The sequence below is a fragment of the Ambystoma mexicanum genome, chromosome 5q (genome assembly GCF_040938575.1).
Source record: "Ambystoma mexicanum isolate Mex_15411 chromosome 5q, UKY_AmexF1_1, whole genome shotgun sequence".
Taxonomy (NCBI): Eukaryota; Metazoa; Chordata; class Amphibia; order Caudata; family Ambystomatidae; genus Ambystoma; species Ambystoma mexicanum.
Genome location: NC_090933.1, coordinates 899,046,863 through 899,069,613, shown reverse-complemented (window position 1 = coordinate 899,069,613; position 22,751 = coordinate 899,046,863). Strand labels below are relative to the sequence as shown.

General features: G+C 48.4%; 1 long non-coding RNA gene across 1 annotated transcript in view; it reads right to left on the bottom strand.

Annotated features, from left to right (window-relative positions):
• Positions 1-10,006, bottom strand: part of LOC138498656 (uncharacterized) — a 30,154-nt gene extending 20,148 nt beyond the window's left edge. Inside the window, exon 1 of the long non-coding RNA XR_011278812.1 lies at positions 9,949-10,006. This is a non-coding gene — a long non-coding RNA (uncharacterized lncRNA). The remainder of the gene's footprint in view (positions 1-9,948) is intronic.
• Positions 10,007-22,751: the final 12,745 nt, after the last annotated feature.

Genomic DNA, 22,751 nt, shown 5'->3' with positions numbered 1-22,751 from the left:
CGCATGTCAGTGGGGTTAATCCGGCCCCTGCACCCCCCCTGTTTGGCTCCAGCCTGGAGGAAGCGCAGGGCCTTGCTGTAGCTCCTTGATTTAAGGTCCTCCCAGCGCTTGTGTACGTGGTGGTAGTCACGGGGTGCCACCCCCTCTACGTTGATGGCACCCACGATTTGGTCCCAGATCGGCTTCCGTCCTTCCTTGCCGACTTGCGTTGGTCCGAGGAAGAGGGCAGCATAATGCCCCAGGATATGCTCCACCAGTTTTTCAATTTCCCTGGCTGTGAAGTTGACAGCCCTCTGCCTCGCTGCCATGGGGTTACCACTTACCTCTGAAGATGTTGTTTCCGACATTGCAACCCCCGAGGCATGTGTGGGTGGGCAAGATGGTTCTGGGCCTGGGCCCGGGCTGTGAAGCGGTGGTGATGTTCTGGCACGTTGGGAGTCTTCTGAATCAGCTGAGGTTATCACAGGGCCAAGGACAGGGGCACTGGCAATGGCTGCACAGCAGGCACTCAAATTGCAGGGCAGGTGGTCAGCAGGCACATACAGTGGGCATCCAGTAGCAGATGGCTCGTAGGACGCAGCTCAGGGCAGTAGGAGGCATGTAAAAAGGTTCATAGGCAGGAGTGTGTGGGTCTTCGTGGTACTCGCGTGGGCAGGCGGAAACAGTGACGGTTATTTCACACGTGCAAAATTAGCACATACATGTGAAATCAGAGGAAAGGGCCTAATTGCGTCAGTTACGTGACATGCGCTGGCCGTTGGGCATTGGCATTCAGATTCAGGATAAAGGAGTGCGTAGGAGAACATTACACTGCATGTGCGAGTTGGAGCAGACGGACATGTGGACTTTGGAGATTTTTGGGGTGCCACGCATTTTGTTCACTACTGTGACAGTGCAAACTTCTTATTTTGGTGGGGGATTTGCCTCCATGCACATGCACGTGTATTATTTTTCTTTCTGAGGCTAACGGTGAGTCGCGTATGCATTATTCCTACTCTGGGTGCCCCTGTGTATCGCGTACCCCCATTGTTAACATCACAGTGGCTTTTGTGGGCTTTGCGTATGCATTTTTTGTGTTGCTGGGTGCCACAGCGTATCGCATAATGCTTTTTCTTATCACGGGAGCTACCGAGGGGTCGCGTACAGGCATCTTTGACATTTGGGGTGCCTGTGCATTATGCGCCCAATTCATTATATCATCAAGGGTAATATTGAGCCTTGCTGGACCACACTAGTACGTTTTACATCACATAGCCTGCCCCCTCACTCCTATTGCCCAGGACAATTGCTTGTTGGGCCTCCCATTGTACAAATCCATCTGTACCATGGTTGGGGAGGCCCCAAGAGGAAAAGGTGGCAGAGGTGGCCGAGGTGGCCAGGGTCAGGGGCGTGCAGGGAGAGCTATGCACCATTCCATCAGGGACAGGGAGCTGCAGTTGATGCTGCTGTGCCCTGCACCCAGGGTCGGGGAGCTGCAGGGGCAGCTCCTGTCCCAAACAACAAGGGTCAGGGAGCAACAGCAGTATCTGTTGTCATCCCCTGCCAGGGACACAGAAACGCAGGGGCAGCTGAGGACATGTGTCCAAGGGGAAGGGACAGCATGGCAAAACACCTGACCCCAGCACCCTGGATCAGGGAATTGCAGGGTCATCTACTCTCCTCTGCACCCAGGTTGAGACACCTGCAGGGGCAGCTCCTGTCCCCAACAACCAGGGTCAGGAGCAACAGCAGTATCTGTTGTCGTCCCCCCCCAGGGACACGGACACACAGGGGCAGCTGATGCCCGTATGTCCAAGGGGAAGGGATGGCACCGCAAAACACCTGACCGTAGCACCCTGGATCAGGGATATGCAGGGTCATCTGCTCTCCCCTGCACCCTAGTTGAGGCAACTGCAGGGACAGCTCCTGTCCCCAACAACCAGGGCCAGGGAGCAACAGCAGTATCTGTTGTCTTCCCCCACAGGGACACGGACATGCGGGGGCAGCTGATGCCCGTGTGTTCAAGGGGAAGGGATGGCCCCGCAGAACACCTGACCCCAGCACCCTGGGTCAGGGATCTGCAGGGTCATCTTCTCTCCCCTGCACCCAGTTACTGACCCAACATCAGTGGGTGATGGCATGGCCCAGGCCACCAGTGGTCCAGCCCCTAATGCCCTGAGTGGTCCCAGCCACAAAGGGTCTGCACCACCTTCCAAGAGGCAGAAGCGTGCACAACAGGGAAAGGCTCAATCCCAAAGCACGGCAAAGGAGACCGCCACGTCGAGGAAGAGGAGCTTCAATGAAGATGAACGCAAGTACCTCATGGCCTACGTGTGCGACTGTGACATGTGCACGTGGCCAGGGATCGCACATACGCCTGCTCAGCATATGGTTCACTGGCAGAAAATCGCGGATGGCATCAACGTCTTGATTAATTAGAGGCACACCGCTCGTGAGGTCATGAGCAGTGGAATGACCTCCACCGTTGAACCAAATCGAAGCTGGGTTTCAACCTTGCCTCTGCTCTGGTGACTAGAGGTGGGTCACCACAGGAGCAGGATCTCACGCCACATGAAGAGGCCATGAGCAGCTTTATTCATGTGGATCAGGTCCAAGGCATGGGGGGCCTGCCAGATTACAAGGAAACGTCCGGTGAATGATGCCGCGTGTGCATCCTGAATATGTGTATGTAGATTAATTAATGTGTATGATTGTGTAGCACTTCTGCCTGCATTTGTATGACTGACATGGGTGAACCATGTCAAGGTGTACTGACCCATGCTTAGTGTACTGCAGAGTCCATGACAACTGTGTGCTGCACATCGGTTGAACATGGCTTAGGGACAGTAGTCATCCACAACCGTCAGATACTAAAAGACTTTTCCGGCATGCCAACACAACGTGGCATCTGGCTATCTACATCAGTGATGTTAGTGACTCAGCTATGCCAGTCAAGTGCTTGTGTCTGAAGCACGTGCTACACATCATGCATTGCATTTAGTAGAAATGCCATCCACACATGTCCATAGGTGGTTTCATGCTACCCATGCCTTCCATGAACACTGTCAGCGGGCGGGACATTGTGCCATGAGGGACATAGCATTCTCATTACACTGTGCAAATCCCTGCCGCAGCTATCGGACTGAGCCCCTTGTAAGATATTTGTCTGGAGTCTTCCATGTTTACCTGCCACACTCAACATCCCCATCCCCCAGGGGTGCATGGCCCTGTCCCTCTTGTGTCTCACTGTCCCCTCTTCCTATCTCCCAGCACATGTCATCACTCTCTCCACATCACACACCCGGGACACCACACTCGGTGCATTTCCACATTATGTGCACTCCCTGTGTCAGTGATACACTGCTGTTACATTTAATTGTAGTGGACTTGGCTGTGATTGTGTGTGGACCTGTTCTTGTGTACCCTAATGACATGTAGCACATCCTTTTTTTAGCCTTGTGGAGGGTTGGCTATGTGATATGAAGATTCTTTCAAGGTATGAGAAATGCTTATTTTATAGGCAACAAAAAGAAACAGTATATGAAGAAATTTGGGGACCTTTCAATGATTTTATGGGATTGGATGATTTTATGTCAAGGTATGAGTTTTTTGGCTTTATTTTTTAAGTAATGGGGGGTTGGGATGTGGGAGTGTGTTTTATGTATTATCCTTTGTCCTGATTTGTCTTGTTGTATTGTTGATCTGTATTGTTTCATGGTACTTTAGAGAATCTGAGTTTGGTATTTAGATTTAGAATTAATATGTTGGTTCTTTACTTTGCTTTAGTATTGCATATGTTTTATTTTTCCTTTTGTAGTTTTACTGTAATCATGTATTCTTCGGAATCAATGCATGGTTGTAATATATTTTGTGGAAATGATAAATAAAGAGTTTAAAAAAAATAAGAATGAGCATATTTCAGTCCACTGGTTGCTTTGCCAAGGGGCAGGATATGCTGAACCAGATACATGTGTGTTTACAATGTGTGCAGTGCTTACATGGTCACCGACATGGGATGTGGTGGCAAGGCTGCATATGCCATGATCTCAGGGATTTGTGTGCATAGTCTGTGAATGCAAATTATGGTATGTTAACATGCATGTAAATGTGTTGCAGGACAGCATTGTGATGACAGTGCATCTAGTAGATGCAATTAACATGATTGTTCATGTCTTTATGTGTCCATGTGCAGGTGATGAGCCACCAGATTCAGGGGAGGAGGTAGAGGAGAAACGGGAGGCTGAGCCCCAACAGAGCACCTGTGGAGGACGTGTTGTGGCAGCCCATGAGAATCCACTGGTGCTACAGTCAATCCGGGCATGACTCAGTATGAGTCCACCTCCAATGATACCAGTGGCTCTGGTGGTGAACCGGATGTACTTTCATGTATGCTGTCGGAGGTGAGTGCATCAAGTGATGGTGCTGATGTAGTCCGTGAGTCTGCAGGGGGTAAAGTCCCCTCACAGGGCCAGTCAGTGTTGCCACGTCCACCTGTGGTGGTTACAGCTGCAAGGCCATGTTCCACTCTATTGGCTTCCGGTACTGGGACAGATGACCAAGGGAGGGATGCAGTCCTGAAGCCACAGACAGTGGCTTCACATCAAGGGCCATGCTCCCTTGGGTCTAGCAGGCATGGGGCATGCACATGTGGTGGACATGTCACGGCTGGGGAGACAGTGTGGGAGCAGTCAATGTTGCTTGTTGCACAGCAACAGGATGCTTTCTATAAGATGTTGGCTCAGGGCATGGATAGGGTGGCCATTCCATGTTCTCCCGACAAACACAGGTAGAGCACCAGATGCAGGCATTGCAGTCCTCATTCCGCTCGTACAGGCTGCACATGGAGGCCAGCAACAGGAGCCAACGAGCTGAACTGAGGTCTCTACAGGCATCACTGCTTGCAGAGGGCCGGGCCCACAGGGAAGCCCTGAGGAAAGAGTTACTGGCCCTCAGAGCTTCAATGGGAGTGCTAGAGGCAGCCCACAGTACACAGTGCGAACAGCAGATGCAACTGTTAACTCATACCATCTAGTAGGAACTCTGTGCATCCCGTGAGGTGTTGCATGCAGACCTACGAGGCTTCATGTTGCAGATGCATTCATCTGCTTCCCGCCTGGCCACTGCCATGGAAGACCAGGCCAGGGCCATACGTGGTCAACCTCCCTTACCACTACAACCTTTGCATTCTACACAGGAAGGTGGTGACAACAGCGACAGTCCCCCAATACATGATAGCCATGCGGTCCATGTACCCATGGGGGGAATTGTTTTTATCAACATCCGCAAATGTGGGTCTTGATGTGCACCCTTCCCCTCCCCCTAATGGGTGGACCCCCCCAGTCCAAGATGGACATTTTCTTTCTTTTTTCCACCACTCCTGGCCAGATGTTGGCATGTCATATTTTGTTTTCCCCTTTCCTGGTTGTGGTCTTTGTTGTTTTTTGCATTGATGAGGTGTGGCATTAACTCCTCAGGGACGATACATGTGCAGTGATGTACGTGCAGGCATCCCTAGTGAACTCATCTAGCATGTTTGCATGGGGGTGCAACAGGTGGCATGTGCAGGCAATCATAGCTTTGTTTTTCCCTGGCATGTGTGTGCTGTGTCATTTATACTGCACAATGTGTGTTTTAATATGTTAGCCCATGCTGTTCAGTAATCTGTGATGTGGCCATGACTGCCGTTCCGGCTGAGACATCCTGCACCATTCGAAGTCCACACTCCTCATGCCCTCCACCAGACAATGTCATTCCTTTAACAAATTAGGAAACACACTCACTAGTGAAGGTCATGGGGGATTTACAACATTCAGACAAAGTTATTTGGTAAGCATTTGCACTGTCTTGCCTGTTGGGCATGCTTCATTGTTGGTCATCTTTGCTGCATGTGTTGGTTCTCTTATATGTCCTTTGCATGCTCACATGGCATTGTGGTAATTTGATTGGAGCTCATGTTACTGTGTAAGCTACCTATGTGGATATCTTAATGGGCGCGCCGACTGTGCTGTGCAGCACGTCATTGTACATCAGTGAACCAGGCCATGGACTCCTTGATCTGTCATTTACTTGTTATTCACTCTCTGTGCCACTCTCTCTCTCCCTCTCTCTGGTGTGGGACACTGTACTCCTGTACATATCAATGTCAATGGCCATTCACCCTCTGTCACCCTGTGTTGCTCCTGCACTATGTGTTGTATGCATATGTTCTTTCTGGTGTCAACTGTGATCATGTATGTGCATGTATGTCGTGCTGTTACTCTGTATTGCATTCCATGTAGGTAGAGCATCCTCTGATGGTGTGCATCGTATGCAAGGCAGGTGAGTTCCACTGACAGGTGAGTGCATGACATTTGTTGACACTTCAGTGGTGTTTGCATGGGAACGGGGCACTGTGTGTGTACCCCTCACCCCCCTTCCCCCTGTGATGGCTGTGTGTGTGCCCCTCACCCCACCTTGCCCCCATAATGGCTGTGTGTTTGTGCCCCTCACCCCCCTTCCCTCTGAGAGGGCTGTGTGTGTGCCCCTCACCCCCCTTGCCCCAGTGATGGCTGTGTGTGCCCCTCACCCCCCTTTCCCCTGTGATGGCTGTGTGTGTGCTCCTCACCCCCTTGCACCCTGTAATGGCTGTGTGTGTGGCCCTCACCCTCCTTGCCCCCTGTGATGGCTGTGTGTGTGCCCCTCACCCCCATTGCCCGTGTGATGGCTGTGTGTGTGCCCCTCACCCCCTTGCACCCGTGATGGCTGTGTGTGTGCCCCTCACCACCCTTACCCCCCTGTGATGGCTGTGTGTGTGCCCCACACCCCCCTTACCCCACGTGATGGTTGTTTGTGCCCCCACCCCCTCTGGTCTCCCTTGAATGTGTGTTGTAACCCCCCCTTTTTCGCTATTCATACCTGCCTCCTGACTTGTATGATAGTTGCTTGTCTGTGCCCCCCCCTCCTTTGTTCTTCTCCTACCCCTCCCCTCCAGCACTACTCTGAAAGTTCGTCTAGCCTAGTATGCTGGTCGCTTGTTTTGTCCTCCTCCTCCTCCCTCACCCCTTATCCCTCCTCTCCTCCTCTCTGCTGTTAAATTCCGGCACTACCTCAATTGCCGTCAGGCATAGTAATTGTAGCCGCCTGTCTTTCTCATCCACCTGCCCTCTCCTCCTCCCCTCCCTATTACTGTTCATTAGCACTTTATCATTTGTCTTGTGACCTTTGTGATAGCAGCTTGTTTATCTCTCCCCCTTCCCTCTTTGTCTTCTCCTCCTACTTGCCCCTCCAGCACTATTCTGAATTGTCGTCAGACCTAGTATGTTAGTCGCTTGTGTTGTTCCTCTCCTTCTCCCTCACGCCATACTCCACCTCAGCTCCCCCTCCTCTTGTTAATATTTCAGCACTACATCAATTGTCGTCAGGCATAGTAATGTAACCACTTGTTTTGTTTCATTTTTCCTCCCCACCCCGCCCCCGCCTCCCTTATTGTTCCTTGCACTTGCACTATCTGAAATGTTTCCAGACTGATTAAGATAGTTTTTATTCACATTCTGAATTGTTTCCCTCCTTGAATGCGCTTTGAAACACGTTGTGTATAGGCGCTATACAAATGAACAATTAATTCAATTCAATTCTATCCCTCTTTCCTGCTAAGCAATCCCTCTGCTCTCTCACTCTCTCCATTCCTTTTGTCCTGGCTGCTTGATGACTGTCTGCTTGATGTGCCTCAAGGTCTCACACGCCCCTATCAACCACAGCAATTTATGGGGCAGTTGCCTCCATGACGTGGACTAGTGTCATCATCACTGCACTTGGGGAATGACCAGAGAGAGTTGCATCTCTCCGCACTCAGCCAAGCATCCACTGACTGGTTGCACTTGAACCACCCCTGAACTTGTTACCACCCTCTGAATACCACACCCTTCTCAACATCTGTGCATTTGTTCGTTCCGATTGCACCATGCTGGTACAGTGTCTGTCTGTTCCCCCCTGTCCTCGGTCCCTGCATGATGGCATATTGATGCACTTGTGAAAATATGATGAATCACTGTCCGACAGATTCACTGTTACATGCACTGTTGATAGTGTAGTATAGTGTAGTATGAAATTACTGTTCCTGTCCAGCATATTATGGATCTCTATGAGCGGGTGTTATTTTTGTACTTGTTCCATGCATCGTTGAGCGCATTGAGACACCTGTATCATGTATTGGCCATTTATGTGTCTCCTTTGACATTACATACCATAGCACAGTTTGGGGATTATTTAACATGACATATGGGACGGTTTATGTGACACACAGGCGATTGGATGTCTAGTTTGGCATGGTGGTAGTGTCATAGTCCCTCTTCTATGTGTTTCTCATGGAAACGCAAAATGAAATTGGGTTTAGTTCTAAGGGATGCACACAATGTTGCACTTCCAAGGACAAATTCTCAGGGTGGTTTGGTGGGCCCAGATGAATGGCCCTTTGTCATCATTGAATGGCACCTGGAATGTGTCAGGTCTGTGTGCACTTCTCAGGGGTTGGAGTTTAGTTGGAAAATATAGCCACAAACTGGGTATGGGCAGACTCGCCATGTGCCCTTTGACCTGCCATGCGCAAGCGGCATGCATGTGGTTGTGGGTGTGGGGGCACCACCATGTCCTCTCGTACGCCACACTGTGTTGCAACATTGTGCAGGACACATGCTGCCACAATGACCCTGCACACTAATAGTAGTGCATATTGCAACTCACCACCAGAGTGGTCAAGGGAGCGGAAACGTGACTTGAGCACTCCGAATGTGCGCTCCACTATGCCCCGAGTTGCAATATGGGCTGTGTTGTATCTTACCTGGGGTGGTGTGGCAGGGTTCCGTATTGGTGTCATCATGTAGGTGCTCAGAGGGTAGGCACTGTCCCCTGTACTGGCGAAAAGTTTATATATATATAAAAGGGATACAGGCTAGCCCTCCCTTCCACACCTATAGGTATGAACACTGTGTACTACACTTTTGCAGACACCTTAAATCAGCGTGTATATCATATGAAAAAAAATCACCAATTTCAACAGTAAAATACAATTTTATTTGTCATCATATTGCTAAAAAAAGCCTGGTTTTAGGCTTGATACCATAACATGAACAACTTTAGTTATACATAATCAGTTGCTTTAACTTGGCTGTTGTATAAACACCATATTGATAGTCATATGGTGCTTATTTGAACCATGCAGTGATTTATGTGCAGGGTTAGTGAACAGTGACTTTATGTGTTGTTATTTTTTCAATACATATTGCAAGTCGACACTGTTGGTGTTTCCAGCATAAAATAAAAGTGAACAGCTGTTAATGTAGCTCTTCTTATGCTTTCCTCAGGACTGGCTTTTATTTTGGATGGGTGTACTCTTCTTCTAATTGAAGGAAGGGCCCTTGAATGTGTTTATGCTACAAATGAAGAGAAATGTACATTCAATAAAAGGAGTATCTGTGTACATTTTGTTTGAAATGTAAAGGGAGTGGTGCTCAGACCTGCACTTTGGCTTCTGCTGCATTGGGCTGATATTTCTTGTGTTGGTGTCTTCTGTACACCAAAATCTAAGCTGTGATCTTTAGGATTTCTTTGAACCTTTAGATGGCGTCAATAAACACGTCCTTTCGGTAGCTTTTGTAAATAATTTAATTTCAAATCTCGTGTTTAACTCGCTGCTGCGGATGGCATAGTGAGTACTACTTAATTGTTGTATGCTTTAAAAGGTAATTCTGTTTTTTGCGCGGGTGACATATTTAACGTGGAGACCTGCGTATTTAAGTAACTGTTCTTGTGTGGTTAGAGAAAGACTATTGCGATATTGGCGTCTTTCTCGAGTGCCCATGTTGCTAGGCAACTGCTTTTCGTACTCTCTCGAGGTCTGGATTGGGCCGATCGTTCGTTTTTACCCATGAGACCCGTAGTCTGTATCCTATCTATTGAAAAATTACTTTCGTATAAAGCTGTGCAGCAGCTTACTTGTACGTTGGCTGCTGCTCGTCTGTCCGGTCGCCTCTGCCTAGTTCGCGAGTGGCGCGCATGCGTGCTGTGGACTGGAGGCTCATTGTAATTCCTATAAACTTGATTGGGTGGCTGTCGTAGTCATGACTACAAGTCGCAGTAGCGTCGGGTGCGTGTGTGGAAGTGCCACTAGCTGTAATTGGTGGAGAGGGAGCAGGATGGTAACCAGTGTTTTGTGCCAATCTCGTTAATAAAAACCAGTCCCATGGAGGCTAAATTCGAGTGCATGGCTGGTGTGTTGATGGAATGCAGGTGCTTGCGAGTGCGATATATGTGCTAAGTCACTCTAGGTGGACGCAGAGCCACATGGGTGCAATCAATGGTAGCAAGCACTCTTTTTTTATTTTATTTATTTATTTGCATTTATAAAGCGCACAGAACTGCCCTGGGGCATCGTGGCGCTGTTACAGCAGACTTAGTCATGAACACAAGCATAGGAATGTGTTTACAGATGTAAACCGAGTTACGGAGTACATTTCACATTGGTAATAAACATTGAGCTTAGAGGTTATGCTATGCTGTGGTTACAATGCAAGCATGAGAGTGCATGTGGAAGACTTTAGCGGAATAGGAGGGTTTTGAGGTTTTTACGGAAGGTATGGTATGATTTTTCGTTCCTTAGTGAGGTAGGTAAGGAGTTCCAGTTTTTAGGTGCGAGGTGTTGGAAGCTGGTTCCTCCCGCCCTGGATCTTTGAAACGTGGGGACATCAATCATGTTGGTGCGGTGAGCTCTGGTGGGTCTGATGGAGGCTTTCGGTGTGATTCTTTCTGCGAGATAGGGTGGGGCATCCAGGGATAGGCATCTATGTGTGATGGTCATGGCTTTGAAAAGTATGCGTTCCTTCACGGGTAGCCAGTGGGCATCTTTCCTTGCTTGCGAGATGTGTTCTCTTTTTGGAATGGACAGTGCTGCCCGGAGCGCATTGTTTTGCGTGATTTGGAGTTTTTTTAGGTTGTGGGCGGAGGTGCCTAGGAACAGGGCATTACAGTAGTCTAGTTTTGTACCTATAGTGGCTCTGGCGATGGACAGGCAGTTTTTGGCGGAGAGAAAAGGCTTGACAGCATTTATCATCTTGGTGGTAAGTGCCGAGGAAGAGGCTATGGCGTTGACCTGGCGAGACATAGATAGTGAGGCATCTAGGTGAACGCCTAAGGTTTTAACAGTCTTGGAGACTGAGATGGTGGAGTTGTCGATGTTGAAGGATTTGTATTGGGGGGGGAGTTTGTTGAGAATTTCATTGGTCCCTACTATGAGGATTTCGGTTTTGTCCCCGTTTAGGCAGAGGCCGTTGGCCGCCATCCAGGTTTGGATGGCTGTGTAGATTTTGGTTAATGCTGTCGCATCTTCTTCGTAGGTCCCAGTTAGAGGGAGTAGTACCTGCGTATCGTCTGCGTAGTTGGTATACGCTATGTTACGACAGTCGAGGTCATTGAAGAGAGGAAGGGTGAATATATTGTAGAGAGTGGGGGCGGTGCAGGAGCCTTGTGGGACGCCGCAGTGGATGGTGGTAGGGGTTGCCGAGGCAGTGTCTGAGAAGACTTTCATGAGTCTGCCATTTAGGAATGAGGCCACCCATGCAATGGCTTCCGGGGAGAAGTGTGCTTCATTTTTTAGGTGCATGCCTAGGATATCGTGGTTGACAAGGTCAAAGGCGGCAGATAGATCCAGTAGGAGAAGGAGTGCCGGTTTGCCTTTATCCATAGTGTCAGCAAGCTGTATTTTCAGATCAAGTAGGGCTGACTCAGTTCCGTGACCTGGTCGGAAGCCTGACTGTCTTTTTCCTAGGATATGGTTGGTTTCGAGATAATCCTGGATTTGTGTGTAGGCCATTTTATCCAGTATCTTGAGCAGGAAAGGCACAGTGGTGATGGGCCTGTAGTTGGTAGCTACTTCAGGGTCGAGGGTGGTTTTTTTTAGAAGCGGGCGCACCCAAGCTTCTTTTAGACTGTCAGGGACAGTGTTGGTTTTGAAAGAGGCATTAATGAATGATTTAAGGAAAGGGGCGAGTGTTTCAGTGCAGTCTTTGATCAGGCTGGCGGGGCAGGGGTCTCCTTTACAATTGGATGGTTTGATCTTGTTCATTATCTCAATAACTTCGTGTTCTGTGACTTCCCTGAATTTGAACGGGGTAGTGGGGGCTTTGGTGGATGTGGTTCCCGAACTAGGGGTGGGCATGTGGCTCGTGGTGGTGGGAGATTTGAGGTGCAGTGATAGGTTTTTGTGGTGCTCCTTAATTTTTGTTTGTAGGAGTTCAATTTTATTTAACAAGGCAGATTGTATGGAGTTGCACCAGATTTGGTCTTTAACAATGTCTTGTGATTTGGTGGCCGGTGTGGTGAGTTCTCTAGGGAAGTGCGCCAACCCATAAAAATCGTGGACCATGGCCTGCCTTTCTGCAGGTGTTCTGGGTATGTAGATGTGCCTGCTGACTGAGGGGTGTGCAGCCATTATTGCCAACACCTGGTGTAGGCAGCGTGACTGCGTGGGCTGTGAAATGCCCCCAACTATGGCAGTTGTCTGCTGAAATTACCCGGCGGCCAAAAAATGCAGTACATTCAGCACCTTTTCCAAGGGGCTCAGTGCTTGGGAGCACAGGGTGGGTGGTGTAAGGTCATCCTTCCATTCCATGACCAGGTCTAATATAATATTCAGTGGAAACCTATACCTGCCATAGACCTGGTCATCAGGCATCCCATAAAGGCTGGTCCTAGGTAGGAAAATCCAGGCTCTGGCCATCCTCCTCCTGCAGTGTCCCATGATCACTGCTGCGACAAATGGTACATTCATCATAGCTGTATACGCGCGTTTGTTGATCGTGCAGGATTTTTATGCATTTGTTTTTGTGCACTTTGACATATCCACCAGCTATCGCGTGGCGTACGTGTTTCAGGATTTGCATGTGTTTTACTGCACGCCGGCGAGCCGTGCTCAATTCCATGAATACGGGTTTGGGCATTGCGAGGATTTTACTTTGGTACATCCCTCGTTACACCCATATTTTTGCTTGTTGTTCCCCATTCAACGTGTTTCGCCACCTTTTTAGTTGACTGTGCAGGACCCAACGCAGGAGTCTCGCGCAAGGCGTATGTGGTGTCGCAGTGACGTGTTGGACCGGCGTGGATTCCTTGCAAGTCCCTGGTAATCCCTGCGCATTGTGTTCCATAAATACACAAACTAGCACTCGCGCCCTATTTTGCGTGCAAGCCCCCTATTTTCTGCGCAAATTGTGCTTTGGCAATACTAATATGATAAATATGTACAATGTCTATGTGGTACCACAGTTAACTCTTGACTCCTTTAAAATGTACCAACTGCTGACAGTCTCAATGGCATACAAATCAAATAGTAAAGTGAATCAACAATAGACATAGGAAGGAAGGCAAGTTAAGTTAAACAATGGCAGAATACTTTGTCGCTACCCCAGACACAGTTTTGGGTGAGGATCCCCCCCAACTAGGCAACCTGTAAATAAAGTGTATTAACAAGCCCAGTCCATATATGTTTACGATAGTCTTGTTTCCTGCTAAAATGTTCTACTACCTCAATGTACCTGAGTTTAGCAGAGTTCTTTTGACGGTTCGTTGACAGGCCCTTCTTGAGGGGACTCCCTATAAAGCAGGAGTCACGGGTCATCGTGATTCCTACCAAGGAAGGTGAACAATGTCGTCAAGAGAGCAGCTTCGACCTTCGCAGTGCTCGCTGACGATCGGTCGTGGACATCCTGTGAAGATGAGGCATGCAGTGCACCTCGATAACAAAGGTTTGTTGCCGCAAAGCAGAATGATAAAGAACGTAGGCTCAGCAAGGGTGTTGGGTCGTCGGCATCGACAATCGGGACTCAACCACGTCTGCCTTTCAAATCTTCGTCAGCATCTTTGTGGACTTCGGGTGGCGGGAAACCCACCAGCGGATTCGCTTCGGTTCATCAACCTCAACTTTCTCCAGTGGGACAAAGCAATTGATGGTGATGGCAAGGGAGTCCTTGGTTTCAAATGTTCTTAGGCAATGGAGCGTTGCGGCTCCGGTCGACGAGGTTACAGCAGTCCTCAGAACCTCGGTCGACGGTGATGGTCGTCGACGGCCTCAACATCCTGGTGCTTACTTCAATGTTTCTTGGTGGTCCCTGTCTCCAGTCGGCAGCTTTTCGAGGACTGACTTCCAGGATGCCTTGAAGAAGATCAGCTGTGCATGATGTTCTCTTGTAGCTCGGGAAGAGGTCTCCTAGCCAGGTCCTCTCTTGGATCAGTTCTTGGAGATGTGACAGCTTTCGGATTACGTAGAAGGAAAGCAGCCGCAGACCTGTCTTCTTCCAGCTGGGCTTCAAGGTTAAGCTTCAAGTTTCGACTTCAGCGTCTGAACAATTCTAGTACTTGAGAGGTCCCCAGATATACTGTTCTGTCACTCATTCACACTGCTGAGCCATGCCCAGGCAGCCAATCATTCAGAAGGGCATTCAGCAGGCAGGCATCCAATCAGGCTCACAGTGCATCCAGGCCATTCTTCTCCACCCAGACACTCACAACAAGGAATGTGGATTGGGGCAAGCACCCAGCTTTCAGCACACCACACTGCATTCATACCAGTTTCGGGCAGGGCTGTCTCATTCATTGTGTCACACACCAGAGACCAATCACCCATAACATGAAATGTATATTGGTGACACACTCCATTCACCCATGTCCCACAGTCATTGAGACGGCTCCACCCAGTCTGACCCGGACTTCCCTACAATACCATATATGGAACTTCCACGCAACAGCCAGTCAGGGGAAGGGACAGAGTCGGGGCTTCCCAGCACTTTGGGATAACAAAGTAACAGGCAATAGAAAGCAAGAGACTACAACGGCCACATTGTCTCCTATCAGGAATTAACTGATTCCAATGGCAGGCCCAGGGTATCCCAAAATGGAGGATACTCAGAGCACCTGGCAAATTCAGCATGGAGCTAACACCAGCCCATACCCTGCTCTGTGGGCCACACACAGGTGCCCAAAAACATACACTAGGGGTATAGGGTTGTACCCCCACCCATGGATACCATAAGGGTATCCCAAGGGTCTGTTCACCACAACCAAAAAGAGGAAGAACTGCACTTCCAGGATTCCCACATGGACTCCTGTGCAGACAACGACACAGAACACACACAATAAAGGAGTACAGGACAAGGACAGGGAGGCCCTGTCTTTCCAATGCTGTTCCAGCATCACAATTGTCACCGGCGCTGCGAAAGTCGAAGTGAAGTGTGGCACGGTATGTTTATGCCGTCGCTATGGCAACCGGATCGGATGGACTTGGTGGTGGCCATTTTGTAGTGGCTTAGGGAATTGTGCTATCTAATCAGATGGGCGCCACAAGGAAACTATGACTTATTAGCCCACTCGCTGTACAGAACACTGGGGAACAGTTAGGAAGGAATAGTTGGAAGTATATAAGCAGTGATCAATACCACACTAGGTGACGGAATTTGCATGTGTTAAATGTTGGTACACCATGCTGATTAATTAAACATACACATTGTTATACAGCTCCAAACAACGCTGAGAGGCCGTACCACATTGATATGATACATTTTCTGTGTATCATGTTCTTTAGTAATATTGATTGTTTTGTATGCATGGAATGTATGTTGTAAATTTTCCTGTGTTACATGTTGATTTGTTTGTTTGAATCATCACTTTATTCTAAATATGACCAATGGATTAAAATAGTGGGTCACATGATATCCAGGCTCGCCCTGATCATTTTTCTGATATACATACACATTTACACCCGGATAGATCAGGGAATTATGAGGTCCCCCTGTAAACCTTTTTGACCATCAAAAATCCTGACATCTGTAGTTGGACTTGCCCAAGGTAAAGATGCCTTTAAAAAAAAAAAGATTTCATTTTATGTTACTATGGGTGAAGGTGGGGCAATTTTAAAGGTATACTTGGAAGTCACAACTAAGCTTAGCTTGACCTCAACAGCTACTAGGAGCTACACTTGACTCTTCTGGCAAGTGGTGCCAAGCACACATACTTATTTGATATTAACTGTGTAGTTTTGGGAATGTGTGTACAGGATAATAAAGGACATTCCTAAGGGACATTTAAGGCATATTTTATAATATGTAAATGGCTAACAAGTTAAAGTTTCCATCTGGCACTCACATTACATTTGCCGCATGCTAGGGGCTGACAGTACAGTAAGAAAATACAGCTTCTACTCCAGCCCGTGCACTGAAAGCATCCTATGACATTGCCTACCTCATTGCCAAAAATAAAAAAACCTTTCACTGACGCTGACGTTCTACCAGCAACCATGGCAATGTGCAGGAGAATGACTGCTGAAATTGCAGTAGACAAGCTAAACATGATTCCTCTGTCAGACACCACCATCAGCAGCCTTGTGTCTGAGATGGCAGAAAATATTACTGCACAGTTAATCACACAGCGGAAAACCAGTCTCCTTGCGTAACTGTTGGATGAGGCAACAGATATATCTGGAGAGGTTCATTTAATAGCCTATGTAAGGTACTGTGGGGCAACAATATTGGAGGATGTTTTGTTTTGTAAGGTCATTAAAACCAGGGCAACAGCATCAGAACTGTTTGACACTTAAATGATTTCATGATCAGTCACAGGTTGAGATGGGAATCCTCAGTCAGGATCTGCATGGATGGTGTACCTTCAATGTGTGAGCAGGGTTGAAGGTCAACGTGTTAGCAGTTGCTCCACATGTTGCATACACACACTGCATAATTCACTGTGAAACGCTTGCTGCTCGGAATATGGACAACGAACTGGAAGATGTACTCAGTTCAGCTGTAAAAGTGGTTAGTCCCATCAAAATGCAGCCGACAAGAGCACGTCTCGTTGCCATTCTGTGTGGGGAAATGGGCGTCGAACATTATGCTTTGTTCTTTCACAGAGAAGTGAGATGGCTGCCCAGGGGAAGAGTGCTGCAACGTGTGTTTGAACTCCAAAATGAAGGTCAGCAATTCCATTTGGATATGGACACTGGCAAGGCAAACCTTCTGTGTGATCCCCGCTAGCTTGTGCTCTTGACATGCATGCTGATATTTTTGACAAGCTAAATACCCTCAATATGTATTTGTAAGGAACCAATTGCAATTCTTTTACAATGCATAAAAAGTATTTCCCTTCAAGAGGAAGCGAGACCTCTGGAAAAGAACTATTAAAACTGGGGTAGTAGTTCAGTTCCCATTGCTTGCAGAAGCAAATAAGGAAACTGATTACAACTTGCTGCATGTCCTAGCACCAATCACAAGTCACATAACATTAAGGACCAACTTTGAAAAATACTTCCCTGAAGTAAAAGCTGACATCAATGAATGGGTGATGCAGCCTTTTCTGGCCGAGGAGGTGGTGCATCTTTCAGTTGATACACTGGAGGAGCTGATTGAGCTTTATTCTGACAGTTGTGAGGAGTCAGACATGGGAGACTGACACATAGAGGAAGTTTTCTCACAATACTCAATTTATTAAAATAATAAGGGGTAAGAAAAACGCCTATCTTTCACTGACCTAACGAAACCTAAACTAAAGAAAAATGAACCGGTGTCCAAAATTTCTGTCCCTCACACTTTTACATACAACAAAAGCATATAGAAATAATTTGGCAGTTTCAACTTTGTAACTCTACATACATACAAATGTAAGAAAAACAGAAACTCTTATGATCAGGGGTGGGTCCCCTTGCTGGTTCCAATATTCTCTTAGCGGGTTTCTCTTTTCAGGCAAGTCACATTCACGTTGTTTACCCCTTGTGCTGTGAGTTATATGAATAATCATATCCTTCTGGTCACCCTCTCCCTTTTGGGTAATTACTTTCAATATGCTTTTTTTAATATTCTTCAGCATTCAAAAACTGCTATCTTTTAACCTAATTCAGGATAACTCACCAGTTTTGCTTGGTGTCTCTTCTGAAACCATTTAGTGTGGCTTGCTGCTCGTCGGCTCGTTTCTCGCGTTATACAGTCACTGTCAGTCTCTTGCTGTACGCGCTGTCTCTTGCTGGAGCTCTCATGGCACCACACACAGTCCTGGACAATGCTTCCACCTGTGCATCCTTGATATGAAACAGGATAATGCACAGGTAAGCTTCATAAAGAGTTTTATTTACGATACCAGGTAGCAACTCCCAGCAAAGCCTTCTCCTTTCAGCTCCACTTCACCAACTGCTGTACCTAGATCGTGGGGTTACATCTTAAGAAATACATTCTATATCAGCGTTCCGTGTTATAAGATACGTCATCATCTAGAACACTTCATAACACATCTCCTCACCTTAATTCAACACACGCTTTTTCTCACTATTGCAATCCTGTTCTTATTCCACACCTGACTCCCAATCACTCTCACAGCCCCTTTCATTACTGCCTCAACCTGCACAAGTTCCGAATACAACAAATCTCCCTTTCTCTTCACCACACCTTTCCCGATTCTTAGCCAATCTCCACACTGCACCCTCAACTCCTTCTTTCCACTTTTCTCATTCTTTTCCATCACCCACTTCTATTTATCTTTTTTTTATTTCATCCCTCACACAGTCGGAATCTCTCGCTCTTCCGTGCCATGGAGGAACCATTTTCGTATTAGCCTTCAACCCTCTCATCAATTCAAATGGGCTAATGCCTGTGATCGCATGTGGAGATATTCACAATGCGTACAATCTATCCTGGATAGCCACCCTCTTATCTTTGCTACAAGCACCAGCCATCCAAATGGCATCCATGATACATCAATTCATCCTCTCCAGCATGCCATTGCCTTCTTGGTGGTACAATGCTGATATTTTATGTTTTATTCCACACATCTTCACATACTCCACAAAATACCCTCCAGTAAATTGCATTCCATTATCCATATGAATGTTTCGGGGCACCCCCTCTCTCCCAAACACCTCCTGGATAAACTCAACTATGATTCCACAGGCCCTAAAAGGTCCATTGCCAAATCATCTCAAACCTTTCTAGTTATATCACCCTCCACCACGGATTGCATTTTAGCCACCTCACCCTTTCCTTCTTTACCACACTTGACACAATCTGCCAACCTCCTGACCACATTTCGATCAAAACCGGGCCACCAATAGTCACCCCTTATGACCGCCTTGGTTCGAGTCACACCCACATGCCCTTCATGTGCCAAATCCACTATCTTCTTCTGAATAGCTAGGGGAACAACTACGTGCTCCCACCCATACAACAAGCTATTCACAACAGATAATTCATCGTGCAATGCCCAGAAAGGCCTTTCACCCTGACTTAATCCACTTTTAATTGGCCATGCCGATTCCACATACCCTTTGATGTGTATCAAAACATCATCATTATTCACAGCCTCAAACCACTCCTCCTTACTCACAATGCCATTATGGTTCACAAAAACCATGTCCGAAATATCTGCATCACTTTCCTCTTCTTTTTGAACACACAACCTTTATAGCCAATACTGCCAGGATGTATTCCCGTCCTGGTATAACTTGTACCTCAAACGTGTGACTCTGCATCCTTGTCACCCAACTCGCTACACACCTCTACACCTCACTCGAACCCTTTGATTCAAAGATACTTTTACAATGTTTATGGTCAGTCCTAGTAACAAACTCCAATTTTTTAAAAAACATTTATATAGCGCAAAAGCAGCCCAAGGGCATCGTGGCGCTGTTACAAGCAGGCTTACATAGTTACAAGACGATAAAAGGCAGGGGAAACAAGGGGAGAAGAAACGCAACAGATAATTACAGAAGAGGTAGAGTTTTGGTGGAGGATCGTGGTTACAGTGAACCTGTCAACGGTAGGGTAGCAATGTGGAGGAAGCTGGCGCCGCCTGCTTTGACCTTCTTAATTGTAGGAATGTACAGCTGGTTGGCGTGATGAGCTCTCTTGGATCTGGTGGAGGTGGCTCTGACAATTTTCTCAGACAGGCAGTGAGGGGCTGTGAGCGCCAGGCACTTATGTGTTATAAGAATAGTTCCTCTAAGGCCCCCTCAACACTCTTGCAGCATGAGCGATAATCTTCTCATCGCCATCCTTCCTAATCTTTAGTAAGACAACTCCTATGCCTTTAATTTATTTTAATTTAATTTAATTTATTGGATATTTATAATGCGCCTATACAGCAATGATGTTTCAAGGCGCAACTAGACAAAAGGTGGTGGGGGCACAGGGACGAAGAATAACAAACAAACGGTCTTGCTAGGTCTTACTAGGCCCTGAGCTAGGAATCACACAGAATACCTGAAAGTGTGTGTCACACTCTGCATCCCATCTCCCCTGGAAACTACCCTGACAACACTTGCCCAAACAAACACTTGCCTGGGTGAGGGGACTGGCCCCGTAAGCAACCCTGGTAACACTTGCCCAAACAAACACTTGCCTGGGTGATAGGCCAGCCCTGCAGTGGGATGGAACAACAGCCTTATACAAGCCTGTGGAAAGAGGACAAGGGCTCTCTTTTTTCCTTGGCTGCTGGCAGTGTGGTGTGCTGACGTAGGTTGGGGCAGGGGCTGCAGAAGCCCTTCTGGCAGGTACCCTTCCCCCTGTCTGGCCCCATCCTTCTCCCCTGGTCCCCTCCATCCCCAGCCCTGCTCTAATATTTTCACCAGTGGGTGTCCTGGCTTCTCTGTCTCTTCTTCCTCTGCTTCTCTCTCCTGGCCTCTCAGCCTCTGTCCCCCTGTGCCTCTGTTCCCTTGTGCCCCTGTTCCATTGCCCCCCCTGTGCCCCTGTTCCCTCTGCCCCCCCTGTGCCTCTGTCCCCGTGTGCTTCTGCCCCCCATCCCCCTGTGCCTCTGTACCCTTGTCCCCCAGTGCCTCTGTCCCCCTGTTCCCCTTTTCCCTCGGCCCCCTTGTGCCTCTGTGCTCTTGTGCCTCTGTCCTCCTGTGCCTCTGTACCACTGTGCCCATGTTCCCCCTGTACCTCTGTCCCCCTGTTCCCTCTGTCGCCCTGTGCCTCTGTAGCCCTGCATCCTGTTCCCCCTGTTCCCCTGTTCCCTCTGTCCCATGGTGCCTCTACCCCCTGTGCCTCTGCGCCCCTGTACCTCTGTGCCTCCTCCCCCATGCCCCTGATCGCCCTGTGCCCCTGTTTCCCCTGTCCCCTTGTTCCCCCTACCCCCCTGGCCTCTGACCCCTGTCCCCCTGTGCCTATGTACCCCTGTACCCCTTTCCCCTGTGTGTCTGTCTGCCTGTGTGTCTCTCTCCCTGTGTGTCTCTCTTTGCCTCTCTGCAGTGGCCTCTCTCTCATTTCCCCCCCACCATCTCTACCAGCCCCCCCTTCTCCAACCCTTCCCTTTCTCCTTTGGTGTCCCTTCCCCCCTTTTCATCCAAGTGTATTCCCCAGGCCCGGGTTCGATGTCAGTGGGTGTGCCTAGCTAGTCCAGTGTGTCAAATATATCCTGATGGTAATGAGTTTACTCCTTTTCCTGTAATACATCTGTTCCTGGTTTCTAAAAAGATGTTGGTGCCATCATTGTGTTCCCACTTTTCAGTGTAGCCTGCCTGTTATCACCAGAAGGCGGACTAAGTCCGCCTACATACACAACGCATCCTCACAGGGTCTGTTGACTCCCTGGTCCAAAACTGTGGCCCTGTTTTAGGGTCTCCCTCACGGCCTCCTCCATTTTGGCCTGCCTCCCACTTCCACATGGGGGTTAGGGGAAACCAAGGTGCTGTGGTGGACAGGGTGAGGAGGGCCTGGTGCCCTGTATGAATCAGAAGGAATCAGGCAGCCAGTCAAAATGGGGCAGAGGGGGACATTAGCAGGGGAGGGGGACAAGGGAAGGAAGAAGAGAAAAGGAGGCTCTTGAGAAGCTTCCAGAACTTAAGGAGATCCGGCTCATGTCTAAGAGGGGCATGGAAGCCATTCTAGAGGGAGGCTCCTGCGGAACAGAGAGATCTACCCCCACTCTCTGCTTGGAAAACCACCTGATCTGCAGAGAGTTGGAGCTAGAAGACCGAAGGGCTCTAGCATGGAGGTATTTAGGGAGAGAGAGTTGGATTTACGGGCCCCAGGCCCCAGAAAGCCTTGTGGATGATGCAGAGGCTCTTGCACTTAATCCTCGCAGCAACTGGGAGCCAGTGGAGAGATTTTAGGGCTGGAGAGATGCGGCCCATTGGCTTGAGGTCAAGGATAAGTCTCTCAGCCCTATTCTGGATTAGTTGAAGGGGCGAAGGGAGGATTTAGGCAGATTGAGGAAGAGGCTATTGCAGTAGTCCAGCCTAGAGAGAACAAGAACTATGAGACATTGAGTTTCATGGGGAAGGTGAGGAAAGGGAGAAGGCCTCTGAGCAGGTGCAGCTGAAAGTAGGTCTTCATGTCAATACGTCCATGATGTGAGGAGAGAAGGAGAGAGCGGAGTTGAAGATGACAACAAGGGGTGTGGGGAGGGAGCCCATGAAGGGCGGCCAGAGAAGAGGATTTAAGGAGGGAGCTGGGGTCCCAATGAGAAGGATCTCAGTCTTACTGGCATTAAGGCAGAGATCATTAGCCGCACACCATGCCTGAATAGCAGTCAGACAGCCAGGAATGAGGCAGTGGAGGGAAGCTTAAAGGAGAGCTGTGTGTCATCCGCATAACACTGGAAGTGAGGAGAGAAGGCAGAGACCGAATGGGCTAGGGGGCAAGATAGCTGTTGAAGAGTCACGGCAAGAGGATAGAGACCTGAGGACTGCCGCTGGTGGAGAGGTTTTTTTTTCTTTTAATTTTTAAAGCGCATAGTCACCCAGGGGCATCATGGCGCTAGAGAGGAAGGTCACT